The sequence below is a fragment of the Melospiza melodia genome, chromosome 8 (assembly GCF_035770615.1).
Source record: "Melospiza melodia melodia isolate bMelMel2 chromosome 8, bMelMel2.pri, whole genome shotgun sequence".
NCBI classification, from domain to species: domain Eukaryota; kingdom Metazoa; phylum Chordata; class Aves; order Passeriformes; family Passerellidae; genus Melospiza; species Melospiza melodia.
The window spans coordinates 29,054,917-29,071,239 of record NC_086201.1 but is presented as its reverse complement, the minus strand read 5'-3'; the positions used below and the strand labels follow the sequence as shown (position 1 = coordinate 29,071,239).

The 16,323-nt window shown below is 37.6% G+C and overlaps 1 long non-coding RNA gene across 1 annotated transcript; it reads right to left on the bottom strand.

The window, feature by feature from the left end:
• Positions 1 to 1,096: 1,096 nt before the first annotated feature.
• On the bottom strand, positions 1,097 to 1,942 carry LOC134421012 (uncharacterized). Its single transcript, XR_010028491.1, has 3 exons — positions 1,816 to 1,942; positions 1,366 to 1,441; positions 1,097 to 1,195 (listed from the first exon to the last, which is right to left on the bottom strand). It is a non-coding gene; the product is annotated as an uncharacterized LOC134421012 (long non-coding RNA).
• Between the last annotated feature and the right edge of the window lie 14,381 nt (positions 1,943 to 16,323).

Below are 16,323 nucleotides of genomic sequence, written 5' to 3'. Positions count from 1 at the left end.
GCAATAAAACAAGAGAAACATTGCTGAGAAACAAACATTGGTGCTATTCTTGGCACTGGGGTGCTGCTGAATGTCACAAACAACTGACAGATCAGAAACTCGTGTCTAAAAGAAAATAGGAAACCAGTAGCTTAGATTGTCTGTATTTATTAAGATATACTCTGCCTGGTTTGTAAAAAAACAGGGTAGTTTTGGCCATCTTTTTTTTCCCACAGAAGCATGACCACTCCTACAAACCCTGCCATCTTCAAAGCATGGCAGGTACTAAGACCTACCAAATGAAGTTGCTTTAGCATGTCATGATCTAATTTTCAAAGTGAGATTTAGAAGTTAATATTCCCTTCCATTCAAATAGTCACCTGGAAATCTGAGGGGTTATTTTCTACTTTTATGTACACTCTGTTCGTTTTTACTCTCCATAGAAGGAGAGACAAGAAAGGTGAAGGATGGGTGTGAGGACATCAGCCTAGAATTGGAAATGCTTTGCATTATCTGGTAATCTCATATGCATTATATGCAAACACATAGCAATCCATCAATGCTGAAAGATCTGCAAACAGTTCAAAGATGACAACTTTAATTCCAACACAAAGTATATTCCCAAATGCAGCTCATGTCCAGAAGATATAAAGAAGATAGGTGTTGTGGTTTGTCTTTGGGGTATTTTTTTAAAATTGCATTACATTATTCATAGACCAGAATAATGGTTGTTTGGGGAGGAGATGGTTGAGGTTTTTTTCCCTCAGGGACTGAATAAGACCTCTGAGGATGGCCAAAAAAAAAAAAAAAAAAAAAAAACCTAATAACAATTAATCTGAAGTGATTCAAACTCTGGAGAATACTTTTTCCTTCCTACATCCTCTCCCCTTTGGTACAGCTGCTGGCAGAGAAGGTTAAAAGTTTTTTTGCTAGGGATACAGTAGTGTGAAAGTCCTGGAACATTAACATGCTAAGTGTACTAATCTTCCTATGTATGAAGTAGGAATCTTGAGAAAGATGGACTTGCTGGAGAAAAAAGAGAAAAGGAACTGTTATTTTACAGTTTTCTACCCTCTTTATCAAGCAAAGCCCCAAAACCTCTGTCACTGACCAGTACATCAGGACAAATCCGATAGCAAATATGTGATGCTCTCGCTCTTGAAACTGGAATTCCAGAATACAAAGAGTGCCTTTCAGATAAACTGGCCTAGTTCACCTGTACAAAGAAAATAAATTTATTACATTCACATTACACCTTCTGGAATTCTCAGAGCACCATCTGTTTTTAAGCAAACAATTGCAACTCATAAAGTAATATAGCTACAGTGATTTACAGAGAACAGTTCAGACCTTTATCCCCAAGTACGATGACAGAAAATTACATACTTTTCTGAATCGATGCTTCCTAGAGAGTCAGGATCAATGCAGATGTCATTTTCATTCCTTAGTATTGTACCTATTACTAAATTGGATTAGATTAAATAACATTAGATTGATAGATAATACCACGCATATCTTTTATCTCAATTTGACTAAACACCATTTGCAATGGTCCTAAAGCAATGTTTTTTCATTTGAATCTTTTTGTACACAGCTGGAGATTCAACTGAATTTCTGTTTCCTCTTAGTCCTGCTACTGTGTTTGATGAAATTTATATGGATGCATGCAAATGGACGACTCCGACATGGAATTAATACAGACCAAAATTAGGAAGAAAAGTGGGAAATAACATATTAAGTGTCTCCAACAACCCTTTCTCCTCTAGGTACATAGAAAGGAAAAAACTTTGGGGCACAGAAAGTAAAAGACAGTTCTTTACTGATAACTGCACTCACCCCTAAGGAATCAGGATGGTATCAACCTTTCATCAGGTCCCTTCTAGTTTAGCTTTCAGGGCCTCTCTGGTATAGCTTAGATACTGCTGGTATAATGACAAGCTTCAGTGTAGAAACAGTCCTCCTTTCTTCATGCATGGTAACCTAAAGCCAAAAGATGTTGTGTTCTGACTGGGCGTCCTTCTATTTAATTACTTTAAAAAATAATCTGCCTCAGTTTTTTCCATCAGCAACAGATGCCTCAGATCCCAGAGATTTTTGTATTGTACCTGATGGAAGAAATAACCAAACAGATGGTTTGGTTGTATTCTGCAGTGGCAGTCAGCAGTTACATTACCCCTGCTACTATTGTTGTAAGAGATTCTGAAAGACAGAATACCTGAAGATGAGGTTCTGAATTAAAAATGTTGATCTAAAGCTATTGTGAAATTAATTTGAACTTGTATCTCAGTTCTGTTAATTTCTGAGAGAATGGTTATGTGCAAATACTTGTGATATTTCAGAAGCTACACAGATACTTTGCCAGTTATAAATCTGAAAATGATTGGATTTCAGGGGGAGGAAATTGTGTGTTAAGGTGAGTTAAGTAGCAGTTTCATTTATGGTGTAGTTAAGCTGAGATGTCAGGATTTATGAATGTTGTTGGAAGGGTCTGAATAGTTTTCATAGGAACTGTGTAATATTGGTATGCATTTAAAGTTCAGGCCACTCTCAATTCTTCACTTCTCTTTTTTTTAATCCAATATTCCAGCCTTTCATTTTTATGACAACTGCCACCAAAATCAAAATCAATTATTTAGGGCCAAACACTTGGTGTGGTTGTGACTGGAGAAAGAATTTTTAAAAAAATCAAATCCATCACAGGTTGCCAATATGACTTGAGGGAAGAAGGGAAAAACCATGAAAGGCAAAAAAGTCTGTGAATCTTTTTCCATATGGCTCTCTCCAGTGCAAGTCTAACAAGCCTGAGATCCAATGGTTTGGGAGGATTATGCCATGGTCAGAAATATGGTTTCAGACACACTGATTTAGTTCTTTTCTCTGCATTTCTCTGTGGATATCTAAATTACAGAGCCATACAAAGAACTGGACAAATGGTCACAGGGAGCTTGGGGCTGGATCCAGAGCTCTGGCAGAAGTGATCCTTAATTCCATCTTACTCTGAACACCTAATTCTTCTGTGCCCTCTAACAAACAGGAGTTACCCCCCAGCAAGATTTTTGGTTATTCCCTTGATTCCAGGCTTTGGAATACCCCAGCCATTGCTTTCTCTTCTGCAGTAAGATTTCTTCCACAAATTGCTGGGGAAGTTGTAAAGTGCTGTTATTTCTCTACGTTTTCTCAATACTAACCTACAAAAGAGGATGCACCATTAACTGACCAAATGGAACTTAATATCCTTTCAGGCTACTAGGATAAATTTTTAACCCTGGACACTAAAACTTGGCTATAAATGTAGCAATATAATTTAAAATACCTTTTTGATATTTGCAACTTAGGCAGGATAGTTTAGTGGCAGTTTTAGATGATAATTGCAAAGTTATAGCCAAGGTAAAAATTACTACAAGAACAGATGTCCTAAGGGCATAACAGACTTTTCATTCAGGTGTGATCCAAAAAAGGTGAAGATGTGAAACTAAAAGGCACCTGGAGAAGTTTGAGAAGGAAAACAGGGAAGCAATCACCAATCTTTGCAGAACCTGTTAAGCAGTAATTAGCAGGGGTTCAAATAACATGCTCTCCCGAGTGATGTGTTCATTCATGGCCACAGAGATTTAAAACTGATACCCACAATTGCTGCCAGCATGCTCAGCATGTACTTTTCAATAGTGTTTTAGTACTGGCATATTTCTAATATCAGTTGACAAGCAGATTCATGTGAGACAGAGTTGGAAAGAGCATCTTTTCCTTGCTGAAGATTTCAGCACTTTTATATGTAACTGCTTAAAGCTGAGAGGTAAAGAGTAGCTAAGGTTATTGAAGAAATCTGCTGCCTTTTTTCCCACAGGGTAACATTCAAGCATGGCAACTAGAGCATCAGCCTCTAGTTCAAATCTTTTGTGGAGTGGCATTTGCTCAAAACATGAAGGAATAGAGAATAATGACAAAAAAAAATTAAATTTTTATGCAATGTGGCAACTAAAACTCAAAAGATTCATAACTTAAAAAATGAAATATTCTAATACATGCACCTACTACAGTTAAAATACTTGGAGCAATTTGACAGATACATTTAGATTCCATCTATCTGACTTGTTTCTTATCATCAATGATAGAATACTTAATAAAAAAAAAACCCAAAACAAACAGACACCCATTCAGTTCTGTGTTGGGTTTCCTACTGTTGGGTTGGGAACACCTGTGGCTGCATTTCAAAGTTGTGTATGAGATTATGAACAAATTCTGAGTGCTGAAAAATATGATGTTAAATGTGCTGCTCACAGGCACTGATTTGAGAAATAAAACAAGAATTTAGATTTCAAAGCAAGCAAGGACTCAAAATATTAAAAATGTATATTATTTCATCCGGCTTTCACCATTATGTGTGGTATAATGTGTAGAAGACCCAGATTAACGTTAATTATACATCCTAAGACGCTGAGTTTCTTCCCTCACCAAAGTATAAACACATTTTGCACAGAGCTAAAATTTTATATTTACCTGTGTCTTTTAATTAGAGAGAAACTTATTTAATTACATTGACTTCTTTGGTCATGTGTTTGGGCTTTTTTATTTATTTGGGGTTTTTTTGTGGCAACATATCTTCTCTCCAATATTTGCAAACCATGCCAAGGTTTTCTGAGGAAGCATAGAATTATGCTGATCCTGGTTTAGAAGACCTTTTCATAAAGGCACGAAGCAGTAGCAGTAAACAGTTTTACAAAACTACATTTACAGGAAACGTTTTATAGGATTCTAAAATTAAACTTGATTGAGGGCTTTTGTTAAAGAGCTAAACAAATTACAAGAACTTAATAGAATATTTTAAGCACTTTAAAAGGAAGAAACCAGATCTTTCCCCTTGTACAGTTATCTTGAAAAGCCTTTTAAATAAATAACGCTATGACATTTGATATAATTAGTTTCAAAACCTATCATGAAATGGTATCCATTTAAGGGTTTCTATTTAGCAAACTATCAGGGCTTTGGATTAGGGGAAGAGAATTCTGATGAACGATTAAACAAATGTCATCTCTTTACTCAATCCACTTTTATTTGTTTAGTGAAGAAAACATTAATGGAAATACAGATACATTAGGACATTATGATAACTAGTACATTAATAATGCAAATAGCTTAAGAAGGTTAATTACTTCTTAAATGAGTAGTTACTGTGTAATGTTCTTCCTTTGCAAAATGCACCAACTCATTCAAAGATAAAAGCAATTCCTTTTTTTTTGTTGTCTTTTTTTTTTTTTGGCTGCAGCTACTCTTGAAATATACATAAGCATTTTGACCTGTTGGGATTGAAAACAATTATCAGTCAACAATTATAGGCTGAAGTCCAGCATTCAAAGATCAGGAATGCATTATCAGTGAAAAATCTTCAGTCTTTATACAGCATCAAAAGCAGACAGTTATTTCTGTGACTGCTAAAACGTGCCTTTCCCCAAAAGGCCAAAACATAAGCACCACATTTGAATTTCAGATGATAATTGCTACTCTTGAAGACAATTAAACCACAATAACTGCTCCCTTGGTTTGCATGATTGCATTCTCTCAGTTGTTGTAACATTGTTTGAGATCCAACGTATGAAGTCAACTGTCTCTGTTAGATTCAGACAAATAATTGAGCTGATTTTTCTGGTTTAACTTAAAGTACAACGGTTTGATAACTGGGATTTCAGCATATCTACTCTTTCACTAATTACTGACAATAAGAAAAAAGTTCCAGTGCATCCTGCCACAGAGCAGAGCAAAAGTCAAGTTCTGTTGCAGTGAGATCAGCGTTTGATGGAACAAGTCATACAATGAAATGCAAGTTTCTGAAGGAAGCTCACTTTCAGAATAATTATTTACTCTTAGGTTTGCAATCACTGCTTTTGGCTTCAACCTCTTACAAATTTTTTAAGATTTCCTGAGCCACAAGCAGAAAGAAGCCATCCAGTACTTCAAACAAGAGGGAAGGTGAATTCTGTGAAGCGTTGTGGTAGGAACCAAGGTCACACTGCTCCTTGCAGTTATTAATCAAACGTGGGATGGAGAAGCTGTCTGTTGGCCTTTTGCAGAGGCTGTTCTTGCAAATTAGTGTTCTTTCTGTAGTCCTCACTGTATATTCCTAGTTATTTTCTCCACGGGAAGCTCAGTTCTCCTTATTTTGGTCCTCAGTTTGCCAGCAGTGCCACTGAAGTGACACATTTAAGTGTTTTCCTGACACAGTCTCATGCTCCCGTAAACAGGTACAGGGTGGGCTCTTGATGAGCACTGAGCTCTTCAACCTCCACAAGACCTTTCACCACACAGGGCTGGTGACAGCAGTGAATGAACAAACTCTCCACTCAGATGTGCAACCCAGCACTACAGAAGGTGAAACCTAGCTCTGAAACACTTCCTAGTAATTATAAACACTGCATTACCTCAACTTGGAGGTTAGGCTCTTTGTTAAAATACACATAATTATTGACATCTCCACAGGGCTGGGAATGCTCTGCATGCTGGTTCAGTACCTTGGAAAACAGGGGCTTGGTTCCCTTCAACACTTCAGAAAAACATGCACAGTGAATGTCAATATTTAGTACCAAGAACAGCAAAAATTAGCCCTGAGCATTGGTGTACTTAATAGCAGCTTTTAACAACCTTCATGGATCAGTTCAAATTACACATTCTTAAACATTTTTCTATTCAGATTTTTTCCATGCTTTTTAATTGTGGATCCTAAGATTTCCTCCATTCTGCTAACAATATGCATTTTGGGCATTTTCCTAATGTTGACATACCTAAATCTGACTTCTTATGGCTCAAATGATTTTAAAAGTCCCATATTTTCAGCTATAATGTCAAATGTCTATAATTATCCCCTTCATTTTTCATACCAGGTCTTACTGTCATGTCTTCATTCCTTTTTTCAGAGAATTTCAGTCCCTGTGTTTGAATATTGCATTAAGAAGACATTTTTGCAATTTGCTAATGAATTATTATGGCATAACAGAATCCATTAGTTCTCCCTGAGTCTCCCTAAGTCTGAGCTGTTGGCTGCTCTTTTCTTGCTGTCAAATATCAGCAAGTTCCTACATATAGGGAAAAATGCAAAGTTTGAGAAATTACTATGCTTGCAAAGTGAAGTTTCCTGTTTAGTTTCTCTAGCTACAAAGTGGTAAAACCATACTGTAAAGATTAGATAACAATGACTCACCTAAGAGAAAGATCCTTTTTTCATTCTTCTTGTGGAAAAAAAATGCTGTGAAAGCACTCTCTCCGAAGTAAAAAATATGCTTGCATTTCCTGTAACATAAAGTTTTCACAATGTTGGGTCATTTAATTTTCATTTTAGGGTTAGGTTGTACATTAAGACCAGAATTGTAATCACTAGGTATAGTTAAACAGCAGGATTTTGTGATACTGATATGGAATGTGGACATGGCTCCCTCTTTCTCTGACCATGTCTCCATTTAGGACATTCTAATCACTATAGAACATTACAAAACTTACCATGTTCCATTTCAGATTTGTAGCTTTTCAACAGAAAAAAAAACACAGTGTAGTAATGCTGGTAACTATTTTTGGGTACAGCTCAGAGACATTTTTAATAGGTGTAAATTCTACTCATACTTTCTTGTGGGTTTTAAATATTAAATGAAAGAAAAACGGTCATTATTAACACGACACGTTGGAAAGAAAATGAGTTCATAAATATTTTTGCTATTACTTAGTTATAGCATTCTATTTCTATTCCCTGTGGAAGCAGTGTTAACATGGAGCATAATTTTTGAGGCACAGACCATATGCAGCAGAGATAAGGCTGCAGTCCCAGGAGCTGCTGCACAGCTCCCCCGTACATCACCCTGATGAATCCTAACCATTCATATCCTGCTTTTTACCAGTTCCTGTAAGCAGGACCAGCTGGTTTGGCCTTACTGGAACTGGGCAACAGACCCATCTCTCATAATATAGATTAACCTGCCTCACAGTCCTGTGATAAATGTGCTGCAATTGCTTGGTACATTATTTATTTAGTTTGTTGCTACTCGCTAGATGTAAAAATTTGCTGTTAAATTTCTAAAATTTTCTCATCGAATTTATGTACGTGTATCTACCAGGAGAGGGGAGATAACACTTGAAAAGTCTGTTGTTGATGAAAAATTAAAAGCTTTTTGCATTTTGCTTTCTCACAACAGGAAAAATATTAAAGAAGCAAACAACATACCTTGAAAAGTCACACTTTTTCATTAACAATAAATTTTTAATAAAGAAACCCAAGTTTTTTTTTTAATAGATAATTTCTTGAAAAGGTGGTTTATTCAAATCTGCCTTAGGTCACAGGAAGCTCAGGAACTATTGATTGGATCAGCTATTGCCTTCATTGTTCACTGTTCAAAATGAGCTCTTCATTGCCTGAGGTTGGTCACCAAGGTCATCTGATGCCATTTGTAAACCTACCAGTAGAACACCCACAGTTTCAGAGGTTTTGTGCATTTCTGCAATGAAAACTCATTTGAAATCTACACAAAGTTGCCTAATTTCTCTTCCCAATTCTAAGCATTTGGATCCTGTTTTAAACACTTATTGTATTTAATTAAAATTCTCCACTGATTCCAGTGAGATTGTATCGAGTCAAAACTGGTTACCATTTAAAAGCACCAAGGCTCAGAGGAGGAAAAAGGAGGGACTCACAAGTATTTTCAAAGTGATTTAAAAAACCAAAGTCTCAATTAGGCAATTGTATTCATCCATTCCCAATCCCCAGCTCACCAAGGAATTCCAGTTTATCAGCTGCAGCATACAGGAATGTATGCCTGTGCCTCCATCAGCACAACCCACTCCTCATTCCATTCACACTTCCCAATAAGAGGGGTACTCATCCTTTTAATGCACAGGCCTGGAAGGAGCAGAATTCAGCTTTGGGGGAGTAGAAATTACAGAGGAGCTCCAAGGCTTGTATTTTAAAAAGAGTTTGTGCTTATGGTCTCATACCCATCGAGCCTGCTTTTTACCTGAGCCTGCCAGCAGCACCACTGGAACCAAGGGCCAGCCAGCAAGTCTATTGTAAAGGAGGCTTTTGAGAGTCTACATGTAAGAATTCACCCCGAGATGAAATTTGGCATCAAAGGCCCTGGCATAAAACTGGCTGAAAATGACACGAGTGCAGAAGAAAATAATTTCAGATCTAATTCAATATTTCAATGGGGAACTGCAGAAAGTGTTCAAATCTGCTGAAAATCTGGCTTTTATAATATTGTCTCCAGGAAGGTGTCTGATAGAAAAGTTTCAGTGCCAAGCAAGAACACAATTATCTTCCATTTAGAAGGAAGTAAATACATCATTTCTCTCTGACCTCCAAAGAGGAAGGACTATTCTCTCCACACAGTGGTGAAATGTAATAAAAAGAATGATACCCTTGGGATCCCTTCTACCAACAAAAAGCTACTGAGCACACTAACAGCATAGATAATCAAGGTAGTTGCATGAAAAATGAGAAATTTAAAGGATTGCTGGGAATGGGACTCTGGCCAGTAAGAAAAAAAAGGCTTACGGACTAGCTAGGGGCAGTGAGTATAATTTAATGTATTTCTGGCAGAAAACAAATAAGAAAGTACTCATCTGCAATTACTGGAGATGTCATCTCTTTTGAACTGGAGTTTGCAGAATCTATTTGTAAATACTGCTGTATTTTCTCCTCTCCTCCACCCCTATAGCAGCACAAAGCCTTTGCTCTACCCTGGCATTAGTAATATATACACTAAAAAGTTCAGGAAAGATTAATACACTTTCAAACAGGGTAATATTTCACATTTCCACTACACTGCACATTGTTTGCGGTTTCATTCAGAAAGATATGGATAAAATAAGCATTTGGAATTTTGAGGTCAATGGGGTTTTTCACAGTGCTGTGCAAGAGAATCATGGTTTTGCTCCATGAAAACCCTGCTGGCTGTGGTTTCCAGGCTCTCCCTGCCCTTGGAAGGGAGACATGTGGACAGTTGAAACGTGCATTCTGAAGGACAGCATCCATCTTTGTGCCAGCCCAGTAGGCCTGACCTGTCTCTGGGGATTGTTAGAAAGACAAGTGGTGTGTGTGAAACACGGAGAATTTTCACCTGAGCCCCTCTCTGTCACACTGTGAGCATTTGGGCACTGCCTGGTCACCAGCACTAGGTGCTCCTCTGCACACCATGTGTGCTCTACAGGATTGCACCCTGGGTTTGGTGTTCATAGCAGGTCTGCTCCTGCCTCAAACCCTTCTCTGAGTGTTTTGCTAGGAAAACAGAATTCCTGGCTTCAGTGATCCCAGCTGCTGATTTCAGTGGGGTCTGCCTGAGCAGGGCAAATTCTGCTTACCACATTTATATCACGGGGAAAGATTCTGCTAATTTCTCCTAAAAGCGTTTACCTGTCCCCACCAGTGCTTTCACATCCTGTTTGTTAACACAAGACTCTGTGTTCCTTAGTCTGTGCTATTACATCCTGTGGTAGGTGTTCCCTGGGTGAGCTAATGCTTTAGCAAGTCATTATTCAGCATCAAAGTTTTCTCACTATTATAACCAAAAGATTAAGCATGTAAACTCCAGTGTAAAGCACTGATATATTAAATTAATATCTCGGATTAACAATGCCATTGAACATCGGTGTGGTATCAAAATCCTTAACATAAGTAGGCCAGTTGCCATGGAGATGGCAAAGTTTCAGAATGATTTTGTAGTAATGACAACAACTTTAGAACCTAAGTGTTCCCAAATAGTCTATGAAGCTGCAAAAGGAGGGGCAAAATGGGAATTGCCATTCTTGAAGCAAGTTACAAGATACAAGTTCAGGATACCTGATATTCTAAGCAGGTGTTTCAAGAAGAAAACAAGTATTAGCAGTTTCTTTACAAATACCAATGGTGTATTTTTTTTTACAGAGCCCCAGGTTTTGTAGTGAGCAGCATAGTCCATATTGCTTTGAATTCAGGGTGCTCAATAACTATAATATCTGGGGGTTTTGCAATTTTCTCTGTTCTACTTATGCACTTTTCTTCATTAAGGACAAAAAAGAGCAATCAACAAACGGTTTACCCTGCAGTATGAGTAAAAAACTTACTTAGTAGCTCATGATGCTTAAAACTCTACCTAAGGCGTGTTCCTGTTTGACCAAACATTAACTTGGTCCTTTTAGAGGAAGAAAATAATGTGTTCAGTAAGGTTGTTGTCTTCTGTGGATCAGGCTGAAGGTGTTGATTGCAATCAGTGATAATTTGAGGGAATTTTTGAGAGGCTAACATAGCATTTCTCTGACTGGCTGGAGATTAGCTTATGTCCGTTCATCCATATTTTGTATCTTTGAAAAGCAAGTGACATAAGTGATTTCATTGCCAATTACAGCCAGATCCACTGAATTTGCTAGACCTGTGCAACAGGAACTCTGACATGAGTGGGGAACTGATCCCCCTGTACCTTTCTGATTTTATCAACAGTGATTTCTTTTCTATCACCAGGGGAAAAAAAAAAAAAATGAAAAAGGAAAAAGGAGGAACAGAGAACAAATTCTCTCAATATAATCCCTAGTTTGATTTTATATTATGGAATACACTGATATTAAGCAGAATTTAATAGAGAATCTTACAGGGGGCAGTTTGACTGCAACACCATCCAAGATACACAACAACCAAAAGGCTGAATTGTGGATGCACATTTTAATGGACAGAGATCCACAGCAATTACTCTTTATCTATGAGTGCATTATTATTCTATGTAAATATTAGTGAAAAAAAAGATAATAGGTGAGCCAGTTCCTGCTTTCCTTAGTAAGAGACTGACACAATAATTAGTTACATTAATATGAGCTCTTCAGTGACACTTGAGGAAGTGCAGGATGGAGAAACCTCATGGTTGGTCTCAGCATAATGGACTCAAAGGAAGTTTAACCTTCAGGGCTTTAGAAAAGCAATGGCCTAACAGTACCAGAAGCTTAAATTCAGTGTCATTTTTGGGGGGTGGAAAGCACCTATTAATCTCCATCTATTCCAGAATTAAATTGTAACTTTTGTAGAGCCTATTTATGTTTTCACAACTTCTGTGAAAGCAAAAGCAATCCACAGCTTCATGGAAGAAATATCACACCCATCTTTTGTGAAAGGAGTTGATATTGAGATCTGAGATACATTTGTTTGGGGAGAACACAATTGCAGGAAACAAATTCAGAAATGAAACACTAAAACATCTCATTTCACCAGAGAAAGCCAAATCAGAAGGGAATATTTCTGACACAAGTTGATGCCATTGTTAGTAGAAATAACCTGTGCATTTTAGCAGTCACATATGCCTTGTCTATGGGGATTTTTCCAGTTACATGTGGGGGTTTTGCCCCTGTGTCTGTCAGATAAATCAAAGAGCCAAATGAAAGTTGAGTACTCAGGAGCACTATTATATTATGGCACACCCCCTGGAGGGCTGCAGTTTTGTAATGAAATGAATAAATGACAAGGAAGCAGTATGATATCCTGAAAGTTCTACCCATCCTTTAGGACAAGCATGTCATGACAAATTCCATTTAATTACACTGAGCACAAGCTTAAAAAAAAAAAAAAAAAAAAAAAAAGAGAGAGAGAGAAAAAAGAGAAAAAATAAAATTCAAGCATGATTTTTTTGTCTGAGGCTCCACATGTGTAATTGTGAATTGACCTCATTTACTGCTGCTCTACTTCATTACGACTCCACAAAATGGATTTCAAACACAAAACTAAAACTAGAGCAACAGTGTTTAACTAGGCCCACATCTCAATATTTCAAAATGGGCCATGGACAAAACTAGCTCAGTGTTGATTATTATATTAATTCAAACTCCAGCAGTTGCTGAGGTTTTTGCTCCTGCATGTACAGCCCTCTACAGAAACAAAAGCATTCAACAGTTCCCCATAACTGGTAGTTTGAAATTTTGAAACAATTAACACAGCAGGAGAATGCACACAATACCCAAGTGTTTTTCACATGTTAAAATTCCCATAAAGTACACAATGCCTATAACTTCCTGTTATTTTTTACAGGTAGTATTTCAAATCAAATGCCAAGAAAATATATGGTATATCTTGTTTTAATTTAGCCTGAGGCTTGCAATGGAGTTACTTCATTGGCTTTGCTGAATTTCTTGACAATTAATATCTGTGTTTAGGAAAAAATGTTTGCTTTTCCAAATGTGGGCTTTGTTCAGAGTTTTGTGTCAGGAATGTGGGAAGTTACCCCATCCCTCCTTTTCAAACAGTGCTACAACTGCTGGTAACTTAACAAAGGGGCAGAGACAGATACAAAATATATGCTGTAACATAAATTCTTCATAGTGTTACAAAATACTCAAACAACACCAGCCAAGTGTGCTATTCTAAACAACAACAACAAAAAAATCATGCCATGTCATCTTCAGCACCATTTCTGGGCTGTGTAACGTCAAAGCCCAGCCATTGATAGCTTTATAGCAAACATTACAAATAAAATCAGCTCTCAACAGGCTGACGTGTGTAGGAACCTGCCATTCACACCACCCACAGGCAGCTTCCAGGGAAGGAGCTTCCAGGCTCCTTATATTTAGATTTAAGCAGTTCCCACTGAAATCAGCAGTGAGATAACAACTGACTTCAGCAGAATCCAGTTAGAGCCATCAGTGTTCTGCTTTGTGCCCTATCCTAATAAAAAAAAGGACTTTGGGGGAAGTTAGTTTTTGCCATTAAAAAAAAAAAAAAAAAAAAAAAGAAAAAAAAAGAAAAAAAAGAAAAGAGGCACTGTAAAACCACTTACATTGCTTACAGGAACTGGGGTGTTTCCACTGAGGAAGAAGAGAACTGAAAGGACCAAGAAAACATTTTGAATACTGCATCTCTATGGTTTCAGCTTGCCTAGCTTGATTGTAGAGCCACCTTCTGGTTTCAAATAACAATTTCATACTCACTGACAGTAAGAACGTGTGTGTGTGTACTTTAGTTACGCATTTGGAAGTGTTTAAATTCACTGCTTTAAGCCACATTAGGAAAATTACACAGAAACACTGTGGATTCTGCTTTGTTCTGAATCCAAGCAGCCCAGTGACATATTTGGATATCAAACAAACTCTACCTTGGGCTCTTAGGACCATTTATGATTGTACAAGAAACTGAAACTGCAAACATGAACCCTGGGAAGTGGTGAAATCACAGTGGTAAGAGTAGACACAGGATGGGAACAGTTCTGGAGAGATCCTGGGAACACTCTCTTTCCACAGTGCATTTGCTTGCTGGTTTGACTTCTAATGTTACTTTTTGAAGAACAGAACCACCTCATTAATTCAATTTTCTTGATGTCTGACCATTCTCTGGTTTTGGGTTGATTGCTGCAAGTTTTAGCTAATACAGCATGACATTCTGAACTGATTATAGTGCAAGAGGTGTCTGCCAAATGATTACAGTCCAGAGAGAAAACTAATCATACAGCATCTCAGGCAGAGCATGAGTGTTACAGTGTCACTCTAGTTTGTTTCCTACAGCTGTGTGATTAGAGATGGCTGATCTGATCCCAAAATAGGCCTCACCTCATGTATTTCAGACAGACCAGGGATTACAAAGGAAAGGAGTGAGCAGGTTCTCAGTGGCATCATTATGAGACATGGGAGGGAAATGCTAGCTAACAAAAAATGTTATAGCAAAACCCCTCTTTGTTTTCCAGTTTGAAATGAGGAGGCATGGGGAAGGGGTTGATCAGCATCCCAGAGCATCAGAGATCCTATGGCTGTGGCTCAGAGGAGGAAAGGAGCCCCTCACACTGACAGCTTAATCTGTGCCTTCCACATTCCAGATAACTGCTCTAATCACAGACCACCTCATTTATCTTGGAGCTGTTCCAGGCTCTATAAGCAATTTCATTCCCATTAGAGCAATGATGTGAACTTTCATCTGCCACCTACATGTCAGGCAAGATTCCTTACCACAGGGCCCTCAGATTCTTTCCCTTTTATTCAGAATGCAGCATTATTTATAGAAACTTGAACAAGTCCAACAGGAGCAAGTGCAAGGACAAGATGAACTCCTCAGCCCCCAGACAGCAGATTAGAGCTTTTCCATACATGTATGCCAAGCACTGTACAAAGCACTTGGCATGGAAGCCTCTTTCTCCCAAACAGAAATTGAAATTTCAATAGTGGTTAAAGGCATTCATTATTAAAATTAGCATTTTGAAAGTTCTTTTTTTGTTGGTAAGCTGGCAAAAATCCCATTTACTCCTGAAATGTGAGGTTTGCTGTAGGTGAGGTCAGTGGTGTGACACAAGACAGGACAAATGCATGCAGGAAGGCAGCTCCCACATTCCCAACTCAGAATCCCTCAGGTTCAGTGGCTGATCCTCAGGCAGTTCGTATCATAAAGTCAAATGCTTCTTCCTTAGCAACTCTGCAGCCATCAGGGAATTAAAGTTATTAAAATCTGAATTTTATGAAAGACGTAAATCTCAAATTCAATAGTACCTAAGCCAGGTGCTATTGAAATCAATGCTGGAACTTGCTCTGATTTTGCAAGGCTAAATTCTAACAGCCATAAAACATACATTGGTTGCATTATCAGTGTTCCTGTTCTTTACCTTATATACACACAGACACATGAGTTTATAAGGATGCAAATGTTTAAAAAAAAAAAGCTTTGAAATATTTTTGGTACCTGATAAAGAACCGATCACTTTTCATAATTATTTTTAAATTTCTGTATTGTTTTGATGTTTAGCTGCTGCTGTGAGGCAGCTTTACAAACCTTCTGCTTTTATGTTCACAGGAGCACAGTTGAACTATTTAGTTCACATTACATTGATTGCTGCTGAATAGAAGACTTTTGAAGTATCACTTTAAATCTGTTTGATATTAAAAAAAACCAAAGTCCTGTGTGTGCTATCTCTATAGTAGAGACTTTGAAATTATTTCCTGAGAATAATTAAAACAAGTTAAATTATTTATGACTACAAAACCAAAACAAAACACATTCTGTTAGGTCTTTCAGATCAGTATCTAACAGGAATGTTTTGTTCTCTGAACGTGTCCTTCACACTGCTTGCTCTTAGAGAGCCGAATGAATAATATTTATGAATAAAAATAAGGTTTTATTTAATGCTCCCAAATTCTTTACCTGTATTTCTGCTTGGGAGGGAAATCTACAACCTGTACCAAGAGAGAGAACAACAAAGCATTTCTTGAAGACACACAGGTATGTGAGCATGCAGGGTTTATATGTGTACAGTAACAGCCCTGCTTTTGGTTAGAGAACAGGTATTTTCCAAAAGGCAGCACAAAAGTCATCAAAAGTTCAATTAAAATGAGTTGGGAAATGCTGGAGTACCATATAGAAGATCTTAATTATTTTCCTCTGAA